A 14,478-nucleotide genomic window follows, 5' to 3' on the forward strand; every position below is an offset into this window, starting at 1 on the left:
TACAAATAAAGAAATGTCCCCAAAAATGTAAAAAATGTGAATAATGAATTCTGGGATTCAATACTAGTGGCCAAAATGTTGCACAACTTTCATACAGTATTTCTAAAAAAAAATGTCAGTGTACTATAAATTCATTATAAATCCATATTTACCCTAATATTAAAATATAAAGTATGTTAACTTTAGACTTCTGTATTTATTTTCACTTTATGAAATTTAAAATAAAATTCTCAAAACCATTCCATTGAATGCATGGCCTTTTGCTAATTATTTTGAAAATTCAATGCTTTTCCTTGAACCAGCTAAAATATTTATTAGTATTGTATGTGTGCATTACATGTTCATTAGACCTTGATTAGTATTTCTCATTTAAAGCAGATTTTCTTTTTTTTTTTCATTTTAGGGCCATTGTCATCTTTTCTTTTGCTTGCATTTATTCCCCTTTTTTGTTACTAGCATCAGGATCAAGGCATGAATCAAACCTGAATGGGATTTCATTAGGACAATTTACAGTTATCAGAATTAGAATTAAAATCAGAATTCACTTTATTGACCAGGTACACTAACATGTATTAGGAATTTGTAGTATTGATGCAACATAAAAGACTACACAAAATACAAAAAGGTAAAATATGAGACATAATGCAAAGGCAACACAAAACATAAACATTGTAATAGGCAGCATGCAGAGACTAACATTCCAGCCTGGGTTGAACAGGGAGAACTTACCCAGCTAAGAGGCCACTACAATGGAAGGACTGAGGGAGATGAGGATTGCTGATTTACTTGCCTCCCTAGGACACAACATGGCAGCCTGGTTTACACACAGACACCCATAGGGCATGCTGGGACCTGTAGACCAGCAGGGCAGCCTTGTTGGGTTCAGTCGGGGTGCAAGGGGGAGCTGAAAGGATTCACAATCCCTATTTTTTTGGGACATCTGATTGACCCAGAAGTACTTCCTTTGGGATATGCCCTGGCACAGGAAGTACTACCAGGTCCAAGATAAAAGGAGCCAATTGACTTCATCCAGGTGACTCAGACTGGAAGAGGACAAAGCTTGCCTGGAAGTGTGGAAGGAAGGAAGGAAGCTTGGAAGAAAGAAAAAGAATTGTGTTGTGCTTTATTCTAGGGGAATCTGGGCCAGGTACAAGCCATTGTTGCTACAGAGTGTAGCCACAGCGATATGGTGAAAAGTAATAAAAAAGCAAGTAGTAGTCCAGAGTCTCAGACCACACTTCTTTGTTCTACTTTATTCTCATTTACCCAGAAATATATAAATGCTTCAATATCTGCATAGATCAACATAATGATCAGTTAAACAATGGTGCATGCCAATTTCCTCTGTAGAACAACAGTATAAACACATTTACTTTGGTTCAACAATAGCATTGTGGTCAGCTATCAAGAAGTACCTGATCAGAAATCAATGTCCCCAGAACTCGTTCATTTTCAAAGGAAGCAGGCAATTCTGTATCACCACATTGTGTGTGGATGAGATACTAATCAAAGCAGTCTGATTATTCAAAACAGGTGACTCATTTGCAAGACAGGTAAATATTTATGTCCTGTGGATAGCCATCATCAATAACCTGTAGCAAAATTTTCCAGGAATTTTGTCTTTTACTTAAACCACTGAATTGAAGCCCATTACACTCTCAACTACATTTTTTGAGATATCTTGCTTACAAAGCAAAGAGATCCACGGAGGACGCTGTGGCCACAGCTCTTCATGCTTCCCTGACCCACCTGGGGCAGCAGGGGAGTTACACCAGACTGCTCTTTGTAGATTTCAGGTCGACGTTTAACACCATCCTCCCACTAGTGTCCAAACTGGCAAATCTAGGACTTCCATCACTTACCTGCAGTTGGATACTGGACTTCCTGTCTGGTCGCTCCCAGAGGGTCAGGCTGGGTCTCCACACATCCAATGCTATCAGCCTTAACACCGGGACACCACAGGGTTGTGTGCTCAGCCCGCTCCTCTACACCCTCTATACATATGACTGTGTCCCCACTCACCATAGCAACAAGATCATAAAGTTCGTGGATGATACGACGGTAGTTGGACTCATCTTGGGCAAAGAGGGCGAGCTGGCATACAGGGACGAGGTGGAGCGGCTGTTAGAGTGGTGCACAGTCAATAACCTGAAAAAAAACAAAGGAGCTTGTTATTGACTTTATAAAAAACAAAACTGACATCCAGCCACTCATCATTGGCGGGGCCTGTGTGAAGAGGGTCCCGGTGTTCAGATTTCTGGGCATTGAGCTGGAGGATGACCTGACCTGGAGCGCCAACACCAAGGAGCTGCTGAAGAAGGTGCAGCAGAGACTGTATTTTCTGAGAATCCTCAGAAAGAACTATCTTCCCAGAAATCTCCTCCTTGTCTTTTATCACTGTTCCATCGAGAGTGTGCTCACGTACGGACTGTGTGTGTGGTACGGCAGCTGCACTTCCTCAGAAAGGAAAGCGCTCTACAGGGTCGTCAGGACAGTGGAGAGAACAATTGGTTGTAACCTCCCCACTCTGGAACAAATCTACACCTCCCAATGCCGCAAAAAAGCAATAGACATTTCAAAGGATTCATCACATCCCAGTCATTGCCTCTTCCAGCTTTTACCATCAGGCAAGAAATACAGAGCAAATAAAATCAGGACAAACCGCCTTAAAAACAGCTTTTATCCAAAAGCAATCATGGTCCTGAACTCAGAATAAAACTGCTCCATATCATTCTCTCCCAATGTGCAATATAGACCTTAAGTCAACAAGTGCAATTTGTATATTTTGTAAAGTACTTTTATTGCTATTCGGTTTGTTATTATTTTCTCTCTTCTTGTCTTTTTAACTCTTATGCCTCACACTGAGTCGACTGCACCTTCAATTTCGTTGTTCCTTTGTAAAAGTGACAATGACAATAAAGATCTATCTATCTATCTTGCTCTAAAGGCTTGGCCTTTGATTCAGTGCCTAGTATGTCTCAGCCAATGGTCTTAGGTAATAATCAAATCCTGAGTATACTGGATACACTATTGTGTGGCTTGGTAACAGATACATAGGATTCTGTACAACTGCATTGACACCATGAGTCCAAGGCTTGTATGACTGTTGCCCCAGTCTGTGGTATGTGAATACCTCTCTGGGTTTGACAGTGCGAGATGATCTTCTTAAAGTGTCCCCTTCGCTGTCACTCTGTTATTCTGTTGCTAGGTCTTCTTGACCATTTGTGGGCTCACTGGGTCATCAATATTTCCCATCTGGGGTTCTGCAACACTGGTCTCCATTTCCAGTCCTTGTTCCATTGATGTTCCTTGCGGAGGATTTCTGTTAGGTTGTCGTAGTTCCCATGGTTCTGGGTAGAACTCTTGGGCCTTGGCTCTGAGCCTGGAGCATGACTCAGGTTCTGTGACCTCAGATCTGACATGTGCAGGAAAGAATGGAAAGTGACAGAACCCATATGAGGTTTCAGTTTCCTTATTGGAGTGATCATACGCTGAGTCTGGTGGCTCACTACTTGATCTTGCTGGTCTTTGCGTTTTCCTTTTCACTCTGTTAAATTTCAAGCGGTAAGCCATTGACAGTCCTTAGACAGGTGTGTTACATTGTGGGAACCTCAGTCTGAGAGGACCTGTTACTCTTGTTTCCCAATTCCTGCCTCTTGGTGCAGCCAACTGTTCAGTGTCCCATCTGACCACAACAAAAACAGTGGGAGCACAATTCTTTTCCCTGCTGGACACATACTCTGCATCTTTGTTTGGGACTACCCCTTGATACCTGAGTGTCTAATTGTGGAACTGCATGAATGGTTCTCCAACTATTGGTATCCGTATATTTCACAATGTTTCACAATGTCACACTTGAGCTATCAATTGCTTCACAATCTTTTCAAAATTTCTTTCTAACACAAACACTTGAGCTGTTAGCTGCTCAATAATTGTACTTTGAGCTTGAGGTGCACGGGTAGCTGTCAGATTATCATTATCGTTATGTTTCACAATCTTTTCAAATGTCTTTGCAAGTTCAGACACTTGAGGTGTTAACTGCTTAATAGCTCCACTGTCCACTTGTATCTTATCATTTGCCTGACTCACTTTAGTCTGATCAGCCTGTGTATCGTCTTTTGCCTCTACTGAATTTACAGTGACTGACCTACGGTATGTTTACTCAGTGGGTTGAGACACTTTATTCTCTCTGCTTCTTCCCTGGTGGATTTAGTTATCTGCTCTAGTATTACAACATCAGTCACTTTCAGGTCAGTGAGAAATAGTTTTACATCTTATCTGATGTTGTTATTTTTCTCATTCAACCCTTTTCATTATTTCATATACAAATTCTTCAGGGGCCTCATGTATAAACGGTGCATACGCACAGAAACGTTGCGTAAGAACTTTTCCACGTTCAAATCGCGATGTATAAAACCTACACTTGACGTAAATCCACGCACTTTTCCACGGTACCTCATACCTTGTCATACGCAAGTTCTCCGCTCGGTTTTGCAGACTGGCAGCACCCAGCGTCAAAGCAGTGCTACTGTTCCTGTGTGGTTACACCTTATTTTCCTGACGCGGCTTTATAAATACACCGAAACTAACCGCATATTGTTTATTAGTGTAATGCATCTGATTGTAATTAACTTGTAACAATATAATGCTAGAGGGAACAGCCATAGTATTCCAAATACCATAACTGCTTTAGCGTTGTTACTCTCACTTCTTCTTCTTCTTCTTCTTCTTCTTTCAGCTCCTCTTGTTAGGAGTTGCCACAGCGGATCATCTTCAATATTTCTCTCACTGCACCACTCAGAGTATTTATATCACTGTATCTGAGTGTGAATCACAGCAGCAGCTGATCGGAAAGGGAATTATCGGTATACAGCTTCAAGGACACGCTGTCTCAGCCACAGCAAAATATTTTAAAGTCTTTCCTGTACGGACCTCGCGGTTCAGAAATAGAAACGATATCATTTATAAGGTGAAATTCAGCAAAATATGTTTATTAAATTATACAGATAAAACTTTAACTTCACTTAAATAATCTATACTCTTCACAGGGAGTGTCGTTAAGGATAGAATAATTAAACATGTACTACGAAGATATTTCAATGTTCTTTAAACGTTTTGAAGAATCGGCGCTAAGCTTACAGATGGCTTAACGTCTATTACAGAGCTGATTATATGGCGATCGGCTACTTGGGGAAAGAAAAGCACTGACTGCAGTGACGGCTACGCCAATATATATTGAATATAAAACAGAAAGAGAAAATAACAACACAGCTAAAAACACAGCGACAAATTTCGGCAAAAGTTAAATGCTTGTGTCATGAGCACGAGGCGGCTATGCAGTGTCCGCAACGGACGTAGCCATCCACTGTGCATAAGCTACCTTACTGACGGGCGGGCGAAGGAGCCACCGATTCTTCCTCTGCCCAGTGCCACCACAAGCCTAGAGCCACCCCTGATTGTACTGCTGTTATAAATTATTTCATCGAAGTGAAACACATGTTTAATAACGTGCTTTAACTCCTATCATCATGAAAATGATATCACGTATACATCTCAGTATTTTAGTTATTCCGAGAATTGTAATATTACGAATGTAATTGATTCTGTGTCCAGTTGGAGGAAGAGAGCCGGTTTAAAAAGCAAGTAGTGATTCACACACATAGAGCACATAGAAGATCAAATACAAAACAAAGCATTTAACGTGCTACTTTAATTACGATGTTATTTGAGAAACTGGTTAATTAAACGATTTTAAGATGAAGTTTATGATGTTCTACTTTAATGACAAAATAAACTACGTGATTAAAGTGGAAATGTCGAGATTGAAGTTGACATTTCATGCTTTTTCCTCACTGTGTGCCTTTTTTCTCTGTACCCTAATAAGCTTTCATATGACACTCAGACAGTGGGCTTACAACTCGGCTTTTACGGCGACTTTGATATGTGACTTCTTTTTTATTTCCGGCACTGTGCGATTTGTGAATGTGAGCTTTCAAGTTTCTCCAACACGCTATGTCACTCGATCAATTTCATTTTGTTGATTATTCCACGGTTTATTTGAACAAATAGTATGTTTTTCATTTGCCTCCACTTGGTATTTGCTGAAATTCTTATATTTTCCCCGTGCTTTTCCCATTGTCTTTTCACAGAAGGCTGCGCTTAAGGGCGATTTATATTGATTTGCATATTCAAATAGGCGTAATTCTGGGAGGATTTGGGGCGTTACATAATGCGCGTGCACGAGCATTAGTTTTCACGCTGATCGGGATTTATGTAGCGGAAGAACGTGGAAGTTGGAGTACGCACAGATTCCTGCATCTGGATTTTTCTGTGCGTAAACACATTTCGGCTTTTGTGCTTACGCCATGTTATAGTGCGAGTTCTACGCACGGCGTTATACATGAGGCCCCAGGAGTTTTCGTATCTTGTTACTTCGTATTGCTCAGTTCCTGAAACAGTTTTGTGCTGCTTTTATACCTGATGTGTGGCTTAAGAAATTGTTTGATTTCTTCTAATGTGAGATCATCTCTACTTATGAGAAAATTTTTGAAGATACCTGGTTTAACTACTTTTAGTACAGACTTAATAACTTCAAACTCAGTAAATCCCTCATGTAGTCCTGCATCTATTTGTTTGCAAAGGTTACTGTATGAAATTTCAGAACGCCCATCATAGATTTGCCCACCATGGACTTTGAACTCCCTGTGAGGCATAAAAACAGCATCATCAATGAGTCTTACCACTTGATCTGAAGTCATATAAGGAAGGCATCCTTTCCCCAAGTCCTCAGAGTTCCTCCTATGTTCAAAGTTTGTGCTAAGATGTTTAGCTTGGCTCACATCAGTATCCTGATCCAGTCCTGTGGTGACGACACCTGTACAACCCTTACCCCTAGCAGGGGTGAAATCCTTTCTGGTTAGAAGTTGTGAAATCATATCTTGGAGGTAAAGAGGGGTGTCATGCTTTTGTCCTCCAAATCTCTCAACTTATCGCCCTTAACATAATCAAAATCAAATAATAAAGTTCTTGTTCGCCTAGTTGTGAGAGTTCTACAGTTTCATCTCCTTCTCCACTTTCTACACTTGAAGCCAGAAGGCTGAGCTGATTGTAATCCAGCAGTATTCATTACCTGTGGCTATCCCAGATTAGCATCTTGTGTGATCTGGATGTTGCCATCTCCCTTCTTTGTAGCTGAAGTTGGGCTCTTTGGTTGACACACTTACATGAGTCCTCCTTGAAGCTTCACAACAGGAATTCCCAGGCATAGTGATGACTGTCTCCACGACAGGATGCTGATCCCAGACAAGCCCCAATTGTTACCTGCCTCAGGCCTAGGGGAACTTGGGCCAGGTACAAGCCACTGTTGCTACAGGGTGTAGCCACAGCGATATGGTGAAAAGCATAATAGAAGCAGACAGCAGTCCTGAATCTCAGACCATACTTCTCTGCTCTACTTTATTCTCATTTACCCAGAAATATATAAATGCTTCAATATCTGCATAGATCAACATAATGATCAGTTAAACAATGGTGCATGCCAATTTCCTCTGTAGAACAACAGTATAAACACATTTACTTTGGTTCAACAATAGCATTGCTGTCAGCTATCAAAAAGTACCTGATCAGAAACCAATGTTCCCAGAACTTGTTCATTTTCAAAGGAAGCAGGCAATTCTGTATCACCAAATTTCATCCAGGATTCCTTCCTTTCAAAGGCCATTTTAATGTCTGTTTTGCTAATTTGTTAACCATTTGTTTATGTTAATATTGTTGGTCATTTAGTTTCTATGTTTTGTGTATCTTCTTTTATGTAATGTGTGTTTTGTGGGTGGTTTCCCTCAAGAAGTGGGGTCACCTGCTCATCATTGTCAAGGGACTGCACATACTGTAGCACTATAAAGATGAGAACAACCCACAGTCCCTTGTGGTTCATTCTGAATGTGTTCATGGTGAAGCATTTCTCTTGTGATTATTGTTTTTGTGATTTTCTGGATTTTTTCTGACCTGTACTCTGTTTTTTGACTTTGCCTCTTAGATTTCAGATTAGGTCTTTGTTTCCTTTTTGCCTTTTCAAGGTATTGCCTTCTGTGCTTTTGTGCTCCTCAGAGCTTATTTTGTTTTTAAAGAACTTTTATTAAAATACATATTTTTATTTTACAAGATTCTTTGTTGCCTTTTTTTCACAGTAACCCCTGAAATCAGCTGAAATTTACTCAAGAGATGTTTGCTCAGTACAGAAATGAAAACAGTATGAGTCAACAAAATGCTTATGGATTGAAGAAAGGTTTAAAGCGGGAAGAACAAGTGTAACTGAGGAAGCTTAAACTGGTCGACCTTCAACATCGTGCATACAAGACCACATCGACATCGCAAATCCCTCCATCAGAGAAGACCAACGGATTGCATTATCCCTTGTTGCTGCACATTTGGATTTCAGCTATGGATAAGCCAACATCCATCATGAATTTCAACAAGTTTCACTCCCTCTGCCCCAAAAAATCTCACTACACGGCCTTGTTCCACAATGGTGCAATCCCGAAGAGGAGTGTCCATGTTCATTTGACCTTGGTTTCAACAGAGTACTGTGCTTTGCGTGTTTGAACTATCCATAAACCACCACAAATGTATTATATTGCATCTTCTTCTATCTGCTGCTTTTACCCTGTAATTTTCAAATTGCCTTTACTTTTTGATTTACCCTTGTATATAGTGATAGGAAGAAGACCTCATAGCAATCCACTGTACCCAGAACACAACCAAAGACGCAAGAATAATTAATAATTGTGTTTGTATTACCAAATTTATTCAAAGGGGAGATAGTGAGTTTTGAATTTCTTCTACTTGGTGGGGTGGCTCACCTACTTGACCATTTGAAAATTCCACACAGGGCACTCTCTTTATCACCCCCTCTCTGTCTGTTTCAAACTCTTAGGATTAACACTTGTATTTTCATCTACATTCTTTCCAGTCATATATATTTCTAACTCTACCTGTTGGTAACTAAAGCTGGTCACAGGGCTGGAAAAAGAAGGAGGGTTGATTACTTCTTTTGGTATTATCTAACTATAGGTAACTAGCTGTCTGTACTTTCAACAGAAAAATGCAAACTATACATACTGCAGAACACACATCATATAAATGTGCCCTCAACAGGAAGAGAACAGACTAAAGTTGTAGATTGCACCATTACCTTTTTGTGTTTCAAACAACTACCAAAATGCTAAGAAGTCTGACTGAAGGTAGATGGATGTTACCTAAAGGTTCAAGAGGTTGTAGGAAGTGAGGCTGGAGATTTGTAAAAGAAGTATGGAAGGTAAATAGAAAGGCGTTGATGGTGGTACAATGTGGGAAGTGTAATAGGATCCTTGCAGGCAGAGAGGATTAAAGTCAGTTTAATTAGTTTCACTGGGGCTATTAGGATTTATTTTCTATTTCATACTTTGCTTTACAACAACCTGCAATTCCCTTCTCATTTAATTTATCTTTCTGGATTTGTGTTTGCACTTATATGTCACACCATAAATTTTGTCCCATTCCTAATCTTGATTTAGGGCTACGGGTGACCAGGAGTATTTTAGTTCAGGTACAGTAAATTAAATAGACATGAATATCTGAAATAAGAAAGGGGAACTATTATTTGATGATACAAACATTTATAGGTGCAGCAGAAAGGAATCAACTCATGATATTCAGATTGATCTAAGTATTATTTGGGTGGGTAGTACTGCTGCCTCGCAGCTTGCTTCCCAGGTGTCCCCTGCATGGAGTTTGCATGTTCTCCCCGTGTCTGCATGGGTTTCTTCCGGATATTCCGATTTCCTCCCACAGTCCAAAGACATGCAGGTTAGGTGAATTCACGATTCTAAATTGTCCCTAGTGTGTGCTTGGTGTGTGTGTGTGTGGGTGTGTGCGTGTGTGTGTGAGTGTGAGTGTATATGCCCTGCCCAGGGTTTGTTTCCTGCCTTGTGCTCTGTGTTGGCTGGGATTGGCTCCAGCAGACCCCCGTGACCCTGTAGTTAGGATATAGCAGGTTGGATAATGGACGGATGGATATCAGTAATAGCAAGAAATGGAAAGTAATAAACAGAGGAAATAAGGAAAAAATATCATCATGTAAAAAAAAAAGGCACTGACTTTATTGCCAGACCATATGACATAATTAAAAGAGAAAACAGTCCTTGCACATTTTGATTTATAGAGCCTGTGAAGATTATTATGAAGGCAAATAGTATGTTTGGCAATATTTCTAAAAAAGGAGTATAAAATCAGCAGAGTGAATTTATGTGTTATGACCTCATTGATGGTACCGTCTAATGGGCTACTTGTCACATTACAAGAAAGAAGTTGAAATATTAGTAAAGATTTCAAACAGACCAACTGTACCTGTTTGACACTCTAGTTATATTAATGGTGTGGACACTAGATGTCGCTGTTTCCCCTTTAAGCCCAACAGACAAATGCACAGGACACAGGTTAATTCTTTTTCTTCTAGAAGTAGTGCCCTAGGCACCACAACCACCACTAATACAAGTAAATATTAGCACAATCTACAATAATAATCACAATTCTCTCCTCCACACCTCCCAGCAAGCTCTGTCCTATACCTCCTGACTCTGGCTCATTTACTGGGTTCACAGCAGTCCTTTATATTGTTCTTGACCGGGAAGTGCTTCTGTCCTTCTGTCCACATGACTTGCCAGCAATTCAGGGTCAGATGGACAGCTTGCTTTTTCTTCAGCCTGGAAGTACTTTGGGGCTTTCATCCCCGTGACTTTGGAGTACATCCGGGCTATGCAGTCAGTAAAAACTCCCAGGTCCCCCTGTACCGTCTCCTAGAGGCACCCACCGTACCCAGCAGGGCTGAGAAGCCTAACTTCAGATCCCATGGTGCCCTGCGGGAATCTGGGGCACCACTATGCTGCAGGGAAGTCATCATCTAGCATCTTGGGGGAGGCAGCGTCCCAAAGTAGCTGCTTTTCCTTATCCTTCCATTCTTTGGGTGTTCCGGCCAGGTTGAGCTGCTGGCCGTCCATCACAATGGTCTTTATTGAAGGACATATGAAGATTTGCTCTAATGTGAAACATTGTAAATGTATAATTAAAATATATACAGTATATATTATTCCTGTTCTTCTGGTTTGAGCTCAAAAATGAAAACAAAAGCCTTAAAACTTACTGAATAGATACATTTTTCAAGCCAAGAGTATTGCTGAGTATTGATCCACATCTTAAGATTTCACACATATTATAAAAAAGTGTATTCATGTCATTTTAGGTAGGAAAAAGGCACAGCATTTCTTTGAGATTCAGCAACATTTAGAAGTGACCAGTTGTATGCTTTACCTTACCTTATCTTCCTCTGCAGCAACCCTTCATCCGTAGGGGTGTAGTTTCTTCTAGCATATGCTTTTCACCACAAAAATATCATACCAATTATTGACATTATTGAATTTAGATGCCTTGATGTGAACCAGAAATAAGGGGCATGTAAATAATAATGCTACTTGATATACCAAGATAATATCTTTAAACTATGAAATTAATGTTAGTCAGCTCTTATGAAAATGATTTTTACAATCTGTGTGAGTGAAACTCACCACCATTTTTAAAAATCTTGAGCATCTATCGATTACTGAATTAGTCCATCCTTCCATTGTCCATACCTGCTTAATCTAGTTTAGGGTTCAGGGTTACCCAGACCTTGTTTTAGCAGCAATTTGTGCTAACTCTGGATAATGCACCAGACCATCTAAGGTGAATTCTGAAATTACAATAATGAAAATCTGAGTGTAAACAGAAAACAACAGATCAGACATTTGCTAATATGTATAAACTGAAAGTATTGAACAGCAGGCACTGACACAATAAAATAGGAATAACCTTGCATAGCATGGAAGACAAAAGGTTAGCAATGTTGCCTCAGAGATATAATATGCTGGGTTCAAATTCACAAAGAAGTGGGCAGTGTTCATTTTGGACCCAGGTCTGGTAAAGAAAAAGCTCCTGACCAGAAGTGCTCTTTTGGTGTGATTTCTTGTGTTACTAGCAGTAGCCAATATTTTACACTTTGTAGTGCCGCGTTTTTTCATGTTTCTTTAAGATGCCATTAAACGCGTCATTGCCACTGTGGTATCCCAGTTCTTCTTGCTGTCTAATGTGTATTTTCATGTTACCTTATTAGAAACCTTTACATTTAGCATTAATAATTCAAAAAATAATGATTCCAAAAATCAACACATTTGCTCTTAAGCAGCAAAGGTTTCATATATTTCTTTTGAGAATAAACCAATTATTTTAAGACTGTATTGCAGTCAGCTCCCAGAACTATAAGCAAGGAATTACACATCACCTTGCTCACTACAACATAGTACATTTAAATTAAACTTCCGTGTGCCTTCTTTGGATATAAAAGACTTCTTCACGTCCCAAAGACAGGCATGCTAGGTTGATTGGAGACTCTATATTAGCCTTGTAAAAGTCAGGTGACTGTATAACGGAAAGCGCTGGACATTTACATTGAAAAATATTTTCATTTTTTATATTCCAGGAAAATTCTTTCAAATGTATAAACTTGAAAGGTGTATTTTTGGTTATCCCTACCCGTGAAATAAGCCAGGCTTCCCAACTTCTAACGACAAAATTCTGGAGAAGCCCGTATCATAGTAGGCGGGACAGATGGGCGGGGTAACTGTCAATATCTACTTCAAATCCTGGAGAAGGTCCTCGTAGCGGGTAAAGAATAAGCTCAAGGGGCGTGGTCATACAGCCTAACCCCACCCTTGACTGCCCACGCAAGCTCCATCTCCGCTCCTTCACGCTTCGAGTGCTACTTGAAATCCTGTGGAAAATATGCGATTAAATGACTGGTAGGCGGATCTATCAAGCGTAATAGGCGGTACTCTATACTTCACGCAGGCGCTCTAGCAGCAGTCTTGAAGTTACTGGCAAAAAAGCATGAGAGTGTAGTTTGACTTTTGTTCCTCCGTTGTTCGCGTTCCAACAGATTTTAAATGCAATCCGTGCGTATTGGATACATCTGATGTCGCTGTTCACACGAACGTTAATACCCATAGCGAAGTGATTTTTTTTGTTTAGTAGGGTAACTTGTAATGTGGTCGTTTGTAAATCGTTACCATGGCTTGTATCGATGTGTTGAAACTCAACAAGTTGATAGAGTGAAGCATAAAATCCTCTGAAATAGTTTGACCCTAGTGGCATCCCATAGTAAAGGAAGTTACGCACAATACGAATGCACGCATGGTGTCGTCTGACGTAACTGCACGGCACTGTGTCTGGCGGGAACTCGTACTTCGTGCTGTGGAGGAGTAGAAACAAGCGGGCCGGTGTTTTGGAACCAGAGTCCCGTTAGTGGAATAGTGGCATTGACAAGGTAGGATGAACTAGGGTTCCTGTATTAAAATAAGCTATTTATGATGATGCGAATTTTGTTTATTTACGTGGTTATATCATCCTACGCCCCTATTAAACATTTAATTAAGAGATGGATGTCTGCATCTATCCATTGCAGATCTGCTTCATAATTGACGCATTGTTTTCTTAAGCAGTTAACACCTCATTAATTCCGATGTTGTTATGTGGGACATTTGCAGGATCGTTAAAAGACCGCCTCGAAGTAAATGCTAGGAGTTGTCAATTTCGCGAATGATTTTTTATCAAAATTGGCTGCATGTTTTGAAATAAACGTGTGTTGTAATTTTTTGGTTTTACTCGTGTATTAAGAAATGTTTCCAGAAAGTTGGATGGTGGTAAATAGTTTTCTAGTACTTAGTTCTGTAGTAATCTCAACATCATAATAGGTTGGATAAAGGCAATAAACTCTAGCCTCTTAAGAATAAAGGACTGTGCAGATTTGAAAAGTGTAGTTTAGTTTTCAGTCACATATAGAAATAAAAATGTACGTAGTAAAAAGTAGTTGTCGCGTTAGATACCAAAACGTATACGATTTAACAATGAAACTGTTAAACTTCCTCTCCTTTATGTTGTGTGCTTTATTGGAGTTGTACATCTGGCATTACTGTACTCCTACGATTCGTTGTATTTTATTCTATTTTGTTTCATGCTCTGGGATTGTGTCTTTATACATACTGTCTCAAGTAAAGATTGGCACCTTAAGAATGCAGCTGATGCCCTCTGTATCAGAGCTTTGAGAAGTCGCGGGTGTTTCTTTGTTATTAATATAATTTTTTCTCACTTAATGCGCTCCGATTTTCACTCGAGAGGAAAACTCTGTTAAAAAATGTTTCGATGAGTTAAGATTAATTTTTTGGCGTGTTGGTTGTTTTAAGAGAAAAGTGGGTATTTTCAAATGAAAATTATTTTATAAAAATGCTTTTGTATGTTAAACTTGGTCAGTGAGTTGAAGTTTAAAAAGATCCATAACATTTTGTACAGTGTCAGTTGTAACTCCTTCAGCATTGATGCATATAAATTTATTTGTTTATTCCATCAATCTATCTC

The 14,478-nt window shown here is 39.7% G+C and overlaps 1 protein-coding gene across 2 annotated transcripts in view; it reads left to right on the forward strand.

Moving 5' to 3' along the window:
• The first annotated feature begins 12,793 nt into the window (after positions 1–12,793).
• Positions 12,794–14,478, forward strand: part of rfc4 (replication factor C (activator 1) 4) — a 59,839-nt gene continuing 58,154 nt past the window's right edge. The window contains exon 1 of one of the 2 annotated variants that reach the window (XM_039759183.1): positions 12,794–12,866. The gene's annotated coding sequence lies outside the window, so the exon portion shown is untranslated. Of the gene's footprint in view, positions 12,867–12,935; positions 13,391–14,478 lie in introns of those variants that run through there. The other variant, XM_039759175.1, reaches the window with a different exon arrangement.

This window comes from Polypterus senegalus, chromosome 1 (genome assembly GCF_016835505.1).
Source record: "Polypterus senegalus isolate Bchr_013 chromosome 1, ASM1683550v1, whole genome shotgun sequence".
Lineage (NCBI taxonomy): Eukaryota > Metazoa > Chordata > Cladistia > Polypteriformes > Polypteridae > Polypterus > Polypterus senegalus.